This window comes from Anomaloglossus baeobatrachus, chromosome 2, assembly GCF_048569485.1.
Source record: "Anomaloglossus baeobatrachus isolate aAnoBae1 chromosome 2, aAnoBae1.hap1, whole genome shotgun sequence".
In the NCBI taxonomy this organism is placed as follows: Eukaryota; Metazoa; Chordata; class Amphibia; order Anura; family Aromobatidae; genus Anomaloglossus; species Anomaloglossus baeobatrachus.
The window spans coordinates 735922921-735937702 of record NC_134354.1 but is presented as its reverse complement, the minus strand read 5'-3'; the positions used below and the strand labels follow the sequence as shown (position 1 = coordinate 735937702).

The window sequence follows — 14782 nt, the reverse complement described above, 5'->3', positions numbered from 1 at the left end:
AGATGAACAGAAATTCAAACTGTCCTGCAGGGTCAGCGTGCATCAGTGTCAGCGCAAACTAGCAGTCAACATTTGAATGTAATGAAGCGCTATGGCAGGAGACCCAGGGTGACTTCACTGCTGACACATTTAAAAAGCTAGGCTGCAGTTTGCCAAAATGTATGTGAGTAAGCCAAAATCCTTCTGGACAAATAAGAGTAAAATATTGTTTTTTGGTAAAGCACATCATTCTACGATTTGCCAAAACAGAATGAGAGCTACAAAGAAAAGAACACATTACCTACAGTCAAATATAGTGGAGGGCCAAAAATGATTTGGGGTTGTTTTGCTGCCTTTGGCACTGGGTGTTTTGACTGTGTGCAAGGCATGGTACAATCTGAAGATTACCAAAGGATTTTGGGTCACAATGAAGTGCCCAGTGTCAGAAAGCTGAGTTTGTGAGTTTGTATCCTTGGGCATGAAGTCTTCCAGCAGGACAATGACCCAAAACAAACTTGAAGAAGTTCCCAGAAATAGATGGAAACAAAGCGCTGGAGAGTTCTGAAGTGGCAGCAATGAGTCTGGATCTAAATCCCATTGACACCTGTGGAGAGATCTTAAAATTGCTGTTGGGAGAAGGAGCCTTCAAATATGAGAGACCTGGAGGTGTTTGCAAAAGAAGAGTCCAAAATTCCAGGTGAGAGGTATAAGAAGCTTGATGATGGTTATAGAAAGCGACTGATTTCAGTTATTTATTTTCAAGGCTATGCAACCAAATATTAAGTTGAGGGTGCTATCAATTTTGTCCGGCCCATTTTAGTAGTTTTGTATGAAATTATGTCCAATTTGTCATTTTTTCTCCTTTTTTTTTTCTTTTTTTGTGTTGTTCCAATACACACAGGAAATAAACATGTATAACATGTTATTGCAACAATTGTCAGGGCGAAAATCATTTTCGGGAACAATTTCAAGGGTGCCAACACTTTTAGCCATCACTGTACATAATAATTCTGGTGTTTTCTTGTACTAATGATTCATGCATAGTTTGATGAAATGAAAGTGACCATTTGAAAGATCTTCATGCATTTTAGATAGCCAAGCACATATTTGACTGACAGCTAAAAGTTATCTCTCCTGTATCCCTAATTACACACACATTGACTCTAACCTGTCCAGGAAATGTTCCAATTTTCATGCTCTTTCACTTTTAATCCATTCTTTTTGAGCTGGCAGTTTCTCTTTACCGGCATTCTGCCAGCACTATAGGTGCTGGAATTCAATTTTCCTCACATTCCAGCATGCATTGTTTCCAATGCAGTGAGTGAGGAGGAGGTGCAAAAAGCTCTTTTTAATGTGTCATATGTCGCGGGCGGAGGAGGGGACGCTGCGCTCTCCCACTGCTCGGGTCCGGCTGCCGCTGCTGCTGCGGCCGCTGCTGCTCGGTGGCTCGAGCGATGGGCCGGATCCCGGGGACTCGAGCGGCACTCCTCGCCCGTGAGTGAAAAGGGGTTTGGTTTTGGGGATTTATTGTCCGTGACCCCACCCACGGTTGTGGTGATTGTGTGGACACCACCGCTGCTCTGTATGGGGATCCCGGGAGCGGTGACAGGGAGCAGCAGAGTTGTTAGTTCTCCCCTCCGAGGGTAGGGGTTGGTTGTCCCGGGGCCCAGTGATGGGGTGGAGGATGACGGATGGCAGGCCAGGTGCGGGGCCTGGTGAGGTGCAGGGTCGCGGGGGCAGTGCTGTGCCGTACGGCACGGTGGTACTCACTCAGCCTGAGACGTTGACACAGTTCTCGGTAAAACACACGGCTGGAAAGACGGTTCCCACGGACGGCTGCTGTTGCTTTTCCCCGGTAGTTAACGGTGACTGTCTCTTTCCCTGCACCTTGTGAAATTTTGGTAGCGATGGATTCCCACCGGTAACCCGCTCCCCGACTTGGATCTGGGCCGGAGGAGCCCCTCTTTGCCCGCAGGCGCTGGCCCTGAGAAACTGGTGCCTTGGCGGTGGCGGTGTCTCTCTCATACGGTTGGACTGTTGCCTTCAATCGGGACTTAGTTGTTTGGAGACCCGGAGGTCCCCTTCACTGACGGATTTGGCAAATTCACGGCGACTCCTAGCCTTGCCGGGATCCAAAAGGCCCCTGCCAATGGTGCTGGCTTCTCTTTGTATACCGGTCCGGTACCGCCAGGCCACCACCCGTCCATGGTCCTTTCGGCAACCTCCGATCAGCCTCCACTGCAGACGTTCACCGCCGTCTGCTAACCTTGCTGTCTCAGTCCGGGGCACACACCCGGACTAACTTCAGGCTCTACTTCTGTCACTTTCCTCCTCACACTTGCTCCTTTACCACTCAACTCCTAAACTCATCTGCCTGGTTTTCCCGCCTCCAGGACTGTGAACTCCTCGGTGGGCGGAGCCAACCGCCTGGCCCACCCCCTGGTGTGGACATCAGCCCCTGGAGGAAGGCAACAAGGATTTCTGGTCTAGCTTAGGTGTACCTAACCGGGGTGTAGGGTGTGGTGATGTCATTACCTGTGACCCCTGGCTTGCCCAGGGCGTCACACATACACCGCCTCCTTGGGCCTTAAATTTAGCATTACAGTCTAAATGACAGTGTATCTGTATGGCTACAATCGTTCTTATGCTAGACAAAGATGAAAAATTGTATCCATGTTCTACTATGTAGGGCAAAGCAAATATGTGCTTAAGAACAGTTATATCTCATAAATCTAGCTGGTATCTATAGTAAATCTTATAGACTGGTCATTTGGTTCAGTGTTTATATCCTACATTCCTTGTTATGAAAAAAAACCCATTTGTTTTAATTATGTAATGATATTTCTCTGCAGTTATACAGAGTCATGCAAGGGTTAAATCGCGAGGACACTTCCCTGTCACCTTGAGTTATCCATGTTACATCTGCTGGCTTGATAAAGAGCAATTTACCTTGAAAACTGAGATTTCCCAAAGCTAATAAATCACTGCTGTTCCTGGTGAACAGTGAGGAGCAGAGCAATGCAGAAGACGTCAACAAGAGTGGAGAATTTCACAGCAGACTGTCCCACTTGGGATTGTGTTTCCTAATAATGTCACAAGGGACGACCTAAGTGCCAGGGAAAATATTGGGAAGTAATGGATCAAAGGCTTGACAGGGACAGATCTAGTAACCTTTGGTCAAATATATTGGTGCTTGTAAGTTCACAATGAGTCACCATCTTGCAGGTGGGTGTACACAATACCTACAAAGTTTAGGTGGTTATTACTTCTTCATTAAAGAGGTATTTCTAGGTTTGACAATTAGAACTTATCCACAGGACATATCTCTCTGATAAGTACTGGTCCCGGATGTGGGTCCTGCACTTAATGTGAGAGTAGGGTCTTGTCTATCAGTAGAAACCTAGTTAGCCAATGTATTGGCTCTCTTCCTTGACTTCTATGAAAGCTATGAATAGAGCTGAAGCAAGTGTTCTCCATAATGGAAGAAGGTATCACTGGGTATAAAATGACTAAATAGGGACACCCATACTGGCCCTTAGATTGGGGTCACAGCACTGTCCCTTATCATAGAGGTAGGCTTGAAGGTAGCCAGGTCGGAGCCTCCAGAGTGACCCTAACTCCTGTCTGAGCCATTATCATACTCCCTTCTCCCCCACTCTAGGGGCGGGCTGGACATACTGTAACAAACCCCACAAGTAACACGGATAGAAAAAAAACCCCAAAACTTGTCCACACTCCACACAAACACAAAGGAGAGACAATACGTGTACAGGAGGGAATAAAATATGAAGAAGGAAGTAAACGCACAATGGAAAAATTTCCACACCATTCAAACAGCAAACTACAGGTCACCAAGAATAGGTTTGCCACAAAGACTGGATTCGCAAGAGCCTAAGCTACAGCTATTATCGGCAACAAACAAACAAACTCCCCAGCCTTAAATAGGGAGGAGACAGCTGAATAGGGATTAGCAACCTAAGTCTCTAATAGCCCCAGACTATTCCACAGGAATTAACTCCTGCAGGATTGTAAAGCAGTGGAAAAGGCTCAGCCAACGCCCAGCTGAGGCTGAGCAACTAGGAGATCTCAGGTTGCCTGCCGGACTCTGCAATGTGAACAAAGTCCGACGCTGACTCGGCACCCTGCGAGTGTGGACCTAAACACCGCATGGCAGAAGGCCACGTGATGGCCATGGTGCCTAGTCAGCTATGGGGGAGCTCCCAACTTCATGGTTGGTGTCTTGTCAGTCTACTTCTTCTGACATCCGCCAATGTACAGCAGAGGTCACGACGACTTGAGTGGCTCTTATCCAATTCCATACCTTGGGGGTTCCTGCTGTTTTACACAGCACACACCTGCTAGTAGTTGCTGCTGTTCAAGACAGGTCTGATTGCAGCTGTTTAACCCCTTTGTCGTGGTGAATACCAACCATGACATTTAAGCGGTCACTGACCCATTACAGTGAGATTGTGCAAACATGATAGTGCTGAGTGTCAGTCGCAGGACCACAACTTGGACCTTTACAATGGGGACCGGGATGTCTATGTACTCCTTTAGTGCTTGTCTATTTTCTGAACTTTGACAAAAGTGGATTCACAACTCTTCATTCCTGGCAGTGTTAGAGAAGGCCACATGCTGTAGATATGTAATAAACTATCTTTGTTGAAGAAACCTATATAGTAGTTTACTATTTAAATTACTGGTTCCCAAACGTTTTCAAGACAGAGAACTCCAAAATCATTAGACCCCCATTGATAAATTGTTGTCCATATGGATGACAAGTCTGAGTGTAATGGTTGTATGATCTGAGGGGGATCTTCCCAGCTGAGGAGGAATCAATCAGGGTTCAAGAAGTCAAGGATTGAAGGTAACATGGTGGTGCTCCACATACAATCAGGAATAAGGATTTGCCGAAACACGTTGGTTTATAATTTTATTTTTTTTTTTGCTTTCCGATCATGTCATGCTACTATATTGATTTTTAATGATAACACACTATGAAGAAAATCAGCCTTTTTTTGCTCCCAGTTCACATATGGGAGTCAGTGGGAGGTGAGTGCGCAGCTTCTCTCACTGTGTGCTGGTGCTGTGTGGTGGCCGCTGTTGTGGTGGTGTCGTGACAGTGGAGCAGTGCGGCCTGGAGCCTCTAGGGCTTTGCCTTGCAGCATGGGTGCTGTGAGGCATCAGGTCGCCTGCCCTGCTGGCGCTTTGTCGCTGCAGCGGTGGTTAGTGCACAGTGCCGCACTACAAGGTTTAGAATAGGGACCCACTCAAGAGGTTCGCCGTGACGTGGCAGTGGGCTTAATACAATCTGATCAGAATGGTAACCCAGAACCTCATGTTCTATTTAATTTTTTGCCTAGCGGCTTTAGATCATTGTATTTTTTGGGATGTGCGATCCATGTCTTGTTCTTCATAGTGTGATTTTTAATGATACATTGCTGGAGTTTTTCCTCTAGGATTATCTAAATAGTGAAACCCCCCCCCACAAAGAGACCCCATTTTAGAAACTGCAACCCTCAAGGAATTTATCTGTTATGAGCACCTTGAATCCTCAGGGGCTTCACAGAGTTTTAAAATGAGCTGTGAAAAACAAAACACATTTTGCCCACAAAAATGTTGCTTTAGCCACAAATCCTTTACTTTCACAAGAATAGCAGGAGAAAATCCACAGTACAATTTTTTTATGCAATTTCTCCTGAGTACGTTGATACCCAGTATGTGGTGGGAAACTACTGTTTCTGCCGAGCTCCAAGATGGAGTGACGTTTTTGGAGCACAGACAAATAGAATGGTCTGTGGTCACTATGTCACGTTTGGAAAGCCCTGGATGTGCCGAAACAGTGAAAACCGTCACAAGTGACCCCGCTTCGGAAATTACACCCCTCAAGAAATTATCTAGAGCATAGTTATAGTAATGATAATAGTACTTTTGGTTTTACTGGTGCACAAATTAATAATGTGGTGGTATGTGTAAGTTGTGCGGAGTACATCAGACTATGGTGACAACGGGGTAAAATGACATTTTATCAATTTAAGGACGTGTGGTACGCTTTAAAGCAATCCTTAATGCAAAAGCCAGATTTCTCAGAGCAGGTTTCACAATTGTAAATTGAGTCCTTTCGTATTCCTCTTTTTGAGTACTTGGTGTACCTTTTTTGCGTTCTTTCTTCCTTGAAGTTTGCGGAACCTCATAGGGAAAATGTTAACCTGGTACAATAAGAGCACCATCAGTTTCAGAAGTATTGGGACCCTCACCTCCCATACTGCCAAATATTAGGCCCTTGATGACTACCTCCTGAAACTGAAAGATCACTGCATATCGAAACACCACAAAGTATTGTACAGTGCCATCTGTACAATGTGTATGATCAACTTTTTCTACCATACTTTTGTTTTTCCCATGGCACTGTATGGTTTGAGGACCTGATCTGCGAGATCTACACCCCCCATGAATTTATTACAATCCAAGATACAATCTGGCTTTGGCACTTTTGTTGTGGTACCTCGGACGGTGACAAGGAAGGGAACTGTTGTCACAGTGTATTGTGGGCAAGATATTGACATCCCTCTTATTTTTATACTTGACCTCCAGCGTGTTGTCGCTGCATTGGGCTCTGCTGTCTCCCTTGGCATCAATTGCCCAATTAGTGGCTTAGGGACGTCTCTTTTTTTGCATAGTGCTGTATGCAACTGTACCTTTGACAGACAGGTATCTGAAAAAGTGAGATGCTGATGTAAAAGTTATCTACGTAGACGTGATAACTCTTATCCAGCAGTGATTGCACCTATTCCCATACAATCTTCCCACTCATCCCCAGGACAGCCGGCATTTAGGTGGGTCAATTCTAGTGTCCCTCCCTTCAAAAACCCTAAATCTGAGGGTTTCATTCTGTACCTTGCCCCCTCAGGCCACATTCACACAGTGAGTATTTGGTGAGTTTTTACCTCAGTGTTTGTAAGACAAAACCAGGAGACGCTGAAAAATAAAGAAGTGGTGCTCGTGATTCTATTATACTTTTCCTCGGATTGTTCCACTCCTGGTTTTGGCTACAAATACTGGGGTAAAAAAAACTTACCAAATACTCAATGTGTGCATGTGATCTTACCAATTCTGAGGTGAAAACCTCACCAAATACTCAACGTGTGCACGTGGCCTTAGAAATACTGAGGTAAAAAACTCATCAAATACTCAACGTGACCATGGATTTACCAATACTGAGGTAAAAACTCACAAAATATTCAACCTGTGCACATAGCCTCACCAATGCTGAGGTAAAAAAGTTACCAAATACTCAATATGTGCACGTGGCCTTACAGTTACTGAGGTAAAAAACTCACCAAATACTCAATAAGTGCATGTGCCCTTACAAATACTGAGGTAACAAACTCACCAAATACTCGTGTCCAACTACTGGTTAAATTTTATATAGACAACAAAGTTGGGATCATCTCAGGGAGGACACTTTGCATTATCACTAAAATGTAAAAATTTTTGGATTGCTTCAAATCGTATCCTTGTCATGGCCATACAGAATACTGGTGTGCCGAAGAGTATATCAGTACGCCTCCTGTATTGCCTCTGGTTTTGAAGCTATGTTTTTTTCTCTATGCCAAATGCAGCACAATGCCCCCAAATGTCATCATTTCTGTTGCATATACAGGGGTCCATCTGGCATATGACGATGTGGGATTTTGTGTGAAAAATTAATGGGCATACAGATTTGTCTGTGCTACCATAAGATTTATTATATCCTTACTGAAAAAAGAATTTGCAAAAGTTAATTTCAGTGAGACCTATAATGTCAAACTGGATTTCTGAGCTGGTCATGGTAGCATAAAGCCCACTATAACCAATTAACTTACCATTAATAAAGAATAAATACTCAGACACATGACATTTGGATAAAAATGGCCGTGGTGTTTTATTATTGGTAACTTGATAAATTAAATTCACCATATTATTGAAATTCAATAACCATAAAATTCCATAAATACCACCATAAAGTACCATTAACCACTTATAAAACCACAATCCACCCAACATAGTTGGGCGATTTTTTCCCAACTAATAAAACATCACGACAAAAATAATAAACAGTTAAAAACCATGACTTTACACTGGGAGGGCGGGCGGGGGATTCTTCTTTCTTCACAGCTGGAAACTGACACAGCTGGCTCACAGCTGGCTCCTTATAAAGGCAAGTCTCCTGCATATTTACCTCTGTCCACCAATGACAGACTTTAAAATTGGCGCGCAGCAGGCTGACCAATCACACAGCCTGCTCGCGTTACTCACAGGGGGCAGATTAACCCCATAAATTCCCATCATAACAACTTCCATTACCACCACGCAGCAGGCTGACCAATCACAGCAGCCTGCTCGTGTTACCACATGAAGGGAATTAACCCTTCATTCCCCATACTGAATTTGGCACCGCTCAATGCCACAACTTAAACTTGAAACGCCTATAAACATACTGTCATGGGGCCCATGCCACCATGTAATCACCAGGCTATACGCTGCTGGTGATTATACATGGTAGCATAAAGCCCACTATAACCAATTAACTTACCATTAATAAAGAATAAATACTCAGACACATGACATTTGGATAAAAATGGCCGTGGTGTTTTATTATTGGTAACTTGATAAATTAAATTCACCATATTATTGAAATTCAATAACCATAAAATTCCATAAATACCACCATAAAGTACCATTAACCACTTATAAAACCACAATCCACCCAACATAGTTGGGCGATTTTTTCCCAAACGGCCGAGTATTAACAATACGAGGCCCCCCCCAAACACCGCAGCCATTTTTCTATCATATTCTGGATACCCACATTAAAAATGTCCAGACCAACGTCAGAGAGATGTACCCCATCAGACCTGTACAGGCCAACCGTAAAACCTTCCAGATCACTATGGCGATATGAGAAGTCGCCCAAACTAACAAAAAATTTTGCCATGTCGCGATTGACACGTTTCCTTATTTTTTCCAAAAAGGCAAGCTGGCCATTCCAAACCAGTCTCGGAACAATTTCAGAAAAAATCAATGCTGAATAAGGAAAAAGATTCTTTAATAACGCAAAATCTCTGCGGAAATTAGATAACAAGTCCAAAGTCTTTATTTTACCCAAGTCATTCCCTCCAATGTGTAAAATTATAAGGTCAGGATACGGATGAGTTAACAGCATACCTTTTAAGGTGCCAAGTAAATTAGAAAATTTCAGACCCCTTATACCGTACCAAAAAACATTTATCAGTTCATACTGAAAAGATAAGTTTTCTGTGTAACTTCTACAAGCCGCTCTCCTCTGCGCCCAGTGTATAAACGAATGGCCTACAAGCCAAATCACCATTGGGCCTAGAATTTGAGAGAGACAGAATAAATTAATTATAATAAATTCGGGCGTATATACAACTGATAGCGTTTTGACGCCCATCTGCCAATTTTACCAATTCTTTTTCCCGAGAGGCCAGCTCTTGCTGCCTCGGTTGCCGCCCCGATCCGAAAAGAATGTGATGAGAAGTTGGAGCTATCTAGCTGCAACTTAACCATACATTTTTTTAATATTGCATTAAATTGAAACTTAGTGGCAGGCGAACCGTCTACATGTAAAAACAACAAACCCGGAGTATCCCCCCGTACAGTAAGCCATTTACATAAATTGGTGACGGGGCATATACATGAATCCCATAAAGGACGCAACTTCACAGAACACCCTTTACCAAGTTGATCCATTTTGGACCTACTAATAAATAACACCGCACAAGAGTCAGATACATAAACATCCTTTCTATATAAACCCGAGGTGTTGTACCGACTATGGGACAACAACTCACTAATTCTGAGTGCTGCGAAGAAACAAAGCACAAAAGCTGCACGAAATAAACATAACTCAAAATTGTTAAAACAAACTTCACTCAACATAAACCATAATCTTTCTAAGAGATTCACGGATATAGGCCTGCGGCGATCAGGCACAACACAACCTTTTTTACAACCCTTTAGCGCCTGCCGAACCACAAATAAGCTTAATAGAGACTCCTCACCATATAATTTTAAGAAAAAAGAAATTCCACAAAATGTTTTATACAAAAAATTATAACGATAACCTAAACCAACATAAAAATTCAAAAAACCAAGTGCTGTCGACACATCACACTTGCAGGGAACCAGATTCCTGGAATCACAAAATTGATTCCATGCCAACCAAGCAGCCGAGTATGCCTTCCAAGTCCCTGGTGCAATAGAATTTTTAATGGAATCTGCTACTAATCCAAAATTGCCTCCCACAACTGGGACGGGCATGCAGTCAAAAGGGGATCCATCTTTCCTGAACTCTTCCTGAATTCCTCTAACCGCTGAGAAGAGAGGTAAAAAACGGAAGCATTATTGCACTCAGGAGCAAAACGAGCCTTCAACCAAATATTCCACTTCAGACACAATAGAACCAATCTGCGCAACACACCACCCAGAAACCTACACTTCACCACCAAGGTGTTCAAAGCAAAAACCAAACCTTGACAATGCGATATGAGTATAATCCTCCTATTCGCTAGTTCCTTACCCCAAATATGCACTGAAACAAAAACCGGAAAAAGCTCCAATAACACCTGCTTCTCCAGCAAACCTTCCGACAACCAAGATGAAGGCCATGAAGAAAAGCACCAGTGTGTACGAAAAATCGTACCGAACCCCACTTCCTTAGACACCCCTGTAAACCAAAGGAGATCCTGAGACAACATAAAATCCTGTTGAACGCAGCTAATCCCGTTGAAACTTTCTAAAAATTCATACCAAATTCTTAAATCCTTCCTCATCTCACACGAAATTCTAATGTGTGAACCTGAACACCTAACACCCTTAGTTGCATCATACAAACGTCTGGAAAACACTCTCCCCATTGGTAAAATTCTTAATGCAAAGTGCAAACTCCCCAGCAGAGATTGGAGCTCTCGCAGGGTACACTTTTTCTTCACTAAAAAACTCGCAATACAGCCTTTTAACTTCGTAATCTTCTGGCCAGGGAGCCTCAATTCCATTTTTTGTGAATCCAGAACAATCCCTAAAAACTCAAGCTCCGTACAAGGGAAAACTGTTTTATCCTGAGCTAACGGCACCCCAAAAAACTTCATCAAACCCAAAAATTTATTTAGCAATTGCAAACAACGTCCTGACCTACCAACAAAAAGGAAATCGTCCAAATAATGTAACATACCCCCCTCTGGAAACCCCTCTTGAACTGACCAATGCAAAAACGTGGAAAAGGACTCAAAATAATAACATGATAAAGAAAAACCCATAGGGAGGCATCTGTCAAAATAAAAAGAGCCCTCAAAACAAAAACCCAAAGAATTAAAACCCAAGGGGTTAATTGGCAGAAGCCGGAAGGCAGACTTGATATCAGATTTGGCCAGGAAACAATCCGGGCCAAACTTCCGTAGCAAATCCACAGCCTCATCAAAGGATGTGTAACTCACCGAAGATGCATTAGGATCAATAGCATCATTCAGTGAGCTACCTGCTGGATAAGACAGGTGATGTATGATCCTAAAAGAATTAACCTCCTTCTTGGGGACAACCCCCAAAGGTGATATCCTAAAATTTGTAAACGGAGGAAATTCAAAAGGACCAGACACCCTGCCTAACAACAGCTCTTTTTCAATATGTGCCCTGACTACCTCCTTATGGCTATCAACTGATTGTAAATTCCTAGTTACATTACAACCTATACCTTCAAAAGAAGGTACAGGAAAACCTGCCTGAAACCCACTACGAACCAGAGCTGCCTTCGGCCTGTCTGGAAAACGGTCTAGCCACGGGAGCATTCCTTCCAGGCTCACTGGAGTCTGAGCCTTTGAAAAACTGCTCCCTAACACCAGATGGCTGTACCGTGGACTGACCATGCTTTTTAAAACATTTAAACAAGGGGTGAGCCCCGCCACAAAACGAGCACTCATGGCGAAAGCGACAGGTACCCTGCCACTTGCACGAGGACTCATTGAATGCAAAGCACACCCCCCTTTTTGAATTGACATTCACCTGCTGTCTGTGAGGGTTCTGTCGCTGAGGCAGCATTAAATTCAGCCATAACCCGACATCCTTAACACCCCACTTGACAGCAGGGTGAACCGCCAATTTCTGTCTGAAAGACTCATCGTAATTCAGCCACGCTAAGCCACCGAAATTACGATAAGCCTCCAGAATACAATCTTGGTGCTGAAACAAACCACTACACAATTTAGGAAACTTCTCCCCAAGAACTGCAGCATAAATGGAGAAAGCCTGTAACCATGAATAAAATGATTTAAAATTTTTCTTTCGTTCTGACTCAACCTCTTGTTTTCCATCCGGTTTCTCCACTTTATGCTGCAGTTCCCTAGCAACCGGTAACAGAGAAAAGATCTCTACATATTCTTGTCTCCAAATCTTTTCCTTAAGGGAAGCACTGAGATGAAAACCCAAAGGGGAAACATCACATGTCAGTGCTTCCTTTAAATGAGACTCTGCCACCCCAGGGAACCTGTCCTGAATAGAAACTTCAGCAACAGGTGCCTGGGGTAGCACTACATGGCCCCCAAGCAGTTCAGACAAAGTCCTAATGACCATGTCCTTTACACAATTAACATTGGGTGCTCCAGCAAGGGGGCTCTCACCATGTCCTCCGCTCCCGGGTCCATCCAACGCGCTGTACTGGGGTTGACGACCTCCGCTCGCTGCGACGTCCTCTTCGGATTCTTCTGTCGAGCTCCAGACCTGCGTCGCCGCCGCCAAAGCCCCAGCTGAGCTCTTTTGCAATGGGGCTGGCGGCGCGTACAGGCCCGTGAGCGACCCAGGATCTCCGCTATACCCGGCCACAACAGCCGGAGCGGAACTCCCGACGGCGACTTCCGGGATAATCGCCCGCCGAGCCTTCTGGGAGTCGCGCCCTGATGACGCGGCCAAATCTCGTCGGCTTCTTGGGCGGTCTCGCGATGCTCCGGACCCTCCTCTCGCCGGAACTCCCGCCTCTCGCGATGTCTCCGGCGTCTTCCTCCCATCGCCGCGCCGACCGCGAGCAGATGCCGACCTCTTCCTCCCTCCGCCGGACCGCTGAGAACATGATGCAGGCGGTGAGTAGACGTCGCTCTTCTTCCTCTTCTTCCGCAGGGATCTCCGGACGTCTTCTCCTTCTCCGGGCCGCAGAAGTTCTTCCCTCCGCGCAGGAACGCCGGCGAGATCTGAAGCTGGATCCAGGACCACTTCGGCGGCTTCGTTCACCGGCGCCAGACACCTCTTCAGCCACTCCTCGCCGTCCGCTGCGCCGACCCGAGCCATCATCTTCTCCAGGAGGGACTCCATCTGGATTCTTCTTTCTTCACAGCTGGAAACTGACACAGCTGGCTCACAGCTGGCTCCTTATAAAGGCAAGTCTCCTGCATATTTACCTCTGTCCACCAATGACAGACTTTAAAATTGGCGCGCAGCAGGCTGACCAATCACACAGCCTGCTCGCGTTACTCACAGGGGGCAGATTAACCCCATAAATTCCCATCATAACAACTTCCATTACCACCACGCAGCAGGCTGACCAATCACAGCAGCCTGCTCGTGTTACCACATGAAGGGAATTAACCCTTCATTCCCCATACTGAATTTGGCACCGCTCAATGCCACAACTTAAACTTGAAACGCCTATAAACATACTGTCATGGGGCCCATGCCACCATGTAATCACCAGGCTATACGCTGCTGGTGATTATACATGAATTCTGTAATAACAGCGTTATAATTTTTTTGGGATAGAGTCTGTACCGCCCCGTGCTCAGCAGCCGAGCCACTCGGAGACGGACCTTCAGTGGGTGGCTCGAGGGTCTCCGGACCCGGGGGTCTCGCCGTCACTTCAACTAATAGGGGGGTTGTGGTTTGGGGACGTAGATGTACGGCCGGAGCCGTGTTGAGTTCGTGACGCCACCCACGGGATGTGGTGAAGGTGGACACCACCGCTGCAGTTACGGGGCACCCGGGGGAGATGTTGCGCAGCAAGTTGTTAACCCCTCCGTGGGCAGAGATGGTGGCCCCGGGACCCGTTGAGGGGGATTTTTGGAGGTGCAGGGAGATGGGCGACCGGAGGGTGCTGATGTACTCACAGTACACACGAGTCTCTGGTAAACCAAGGTGATGGTAGTCGGTGCCCGCAGCCAGCTGCGGTCTGGTCCCCCACCCGGCTGGAGGTCTCTGTCTTTCAACCGCACCTGTGTTGGATGGTGGACTGCCTATGCTTGCAACTTCAGGAGCCCGCTCCTGGCTTGTTGTTGCCTAAGGAGCCCTTTGCCCGCAGACGCTGGCCCGTGGGATCTCTGAGCCGTGGCGGTGGCCGTTTATCCCCCTCGTTGGGCTGTTGCCTTCAGTCGGGACTTTGGGTGGGACAGGACCTCTAGTCCTGTCTGCAATCAGTTAATTAGCTAGCCCCCAGTAGCTTCTGGACCTAGCTTCAGGGTCTGAGTACCCCCTTTGTGCTCCGCGTTCCGAGTCGGTTCCCCGGGTCGGTACCGGCGGGCTACAACCCTGTCCCGGTCCACCTAGGTTCCACCGAGCCGTCTTCCCGGCTCCTGCAGACAGAGATCGCCGTCTGCCTCCTAGCCAAAGGTACCAGAGCTCCTACCCCGGCACCTGCTCAAATTGGTTTCACTCCTCTGCTGGAGCTGCACACAGCTCCAGCCCACACACCTCTCCAACTTGAACTCTAAACCTTATCTGGTTATTTTCCCGCCCCAGGCTATCTGAGACTCCTCGGTGGGCGTCTTCC

At 45.8% G+C, this 14782-nt stretch overlaps 1 long non-coding RNA gene across 1 annotated transcript in view; it reads right to left on the bottom strand.

The window, feature by feature from the left end:
• The window catches only part of LOC142292207 (uncharacterized), a 673295-nt gene that overhangs the window by 622329 nt on the left and 36184 nt on the right, over positions 1 to 14782 (bottom strand). The gene's annotated exons all lie outside the window — the stretch shown is intronic.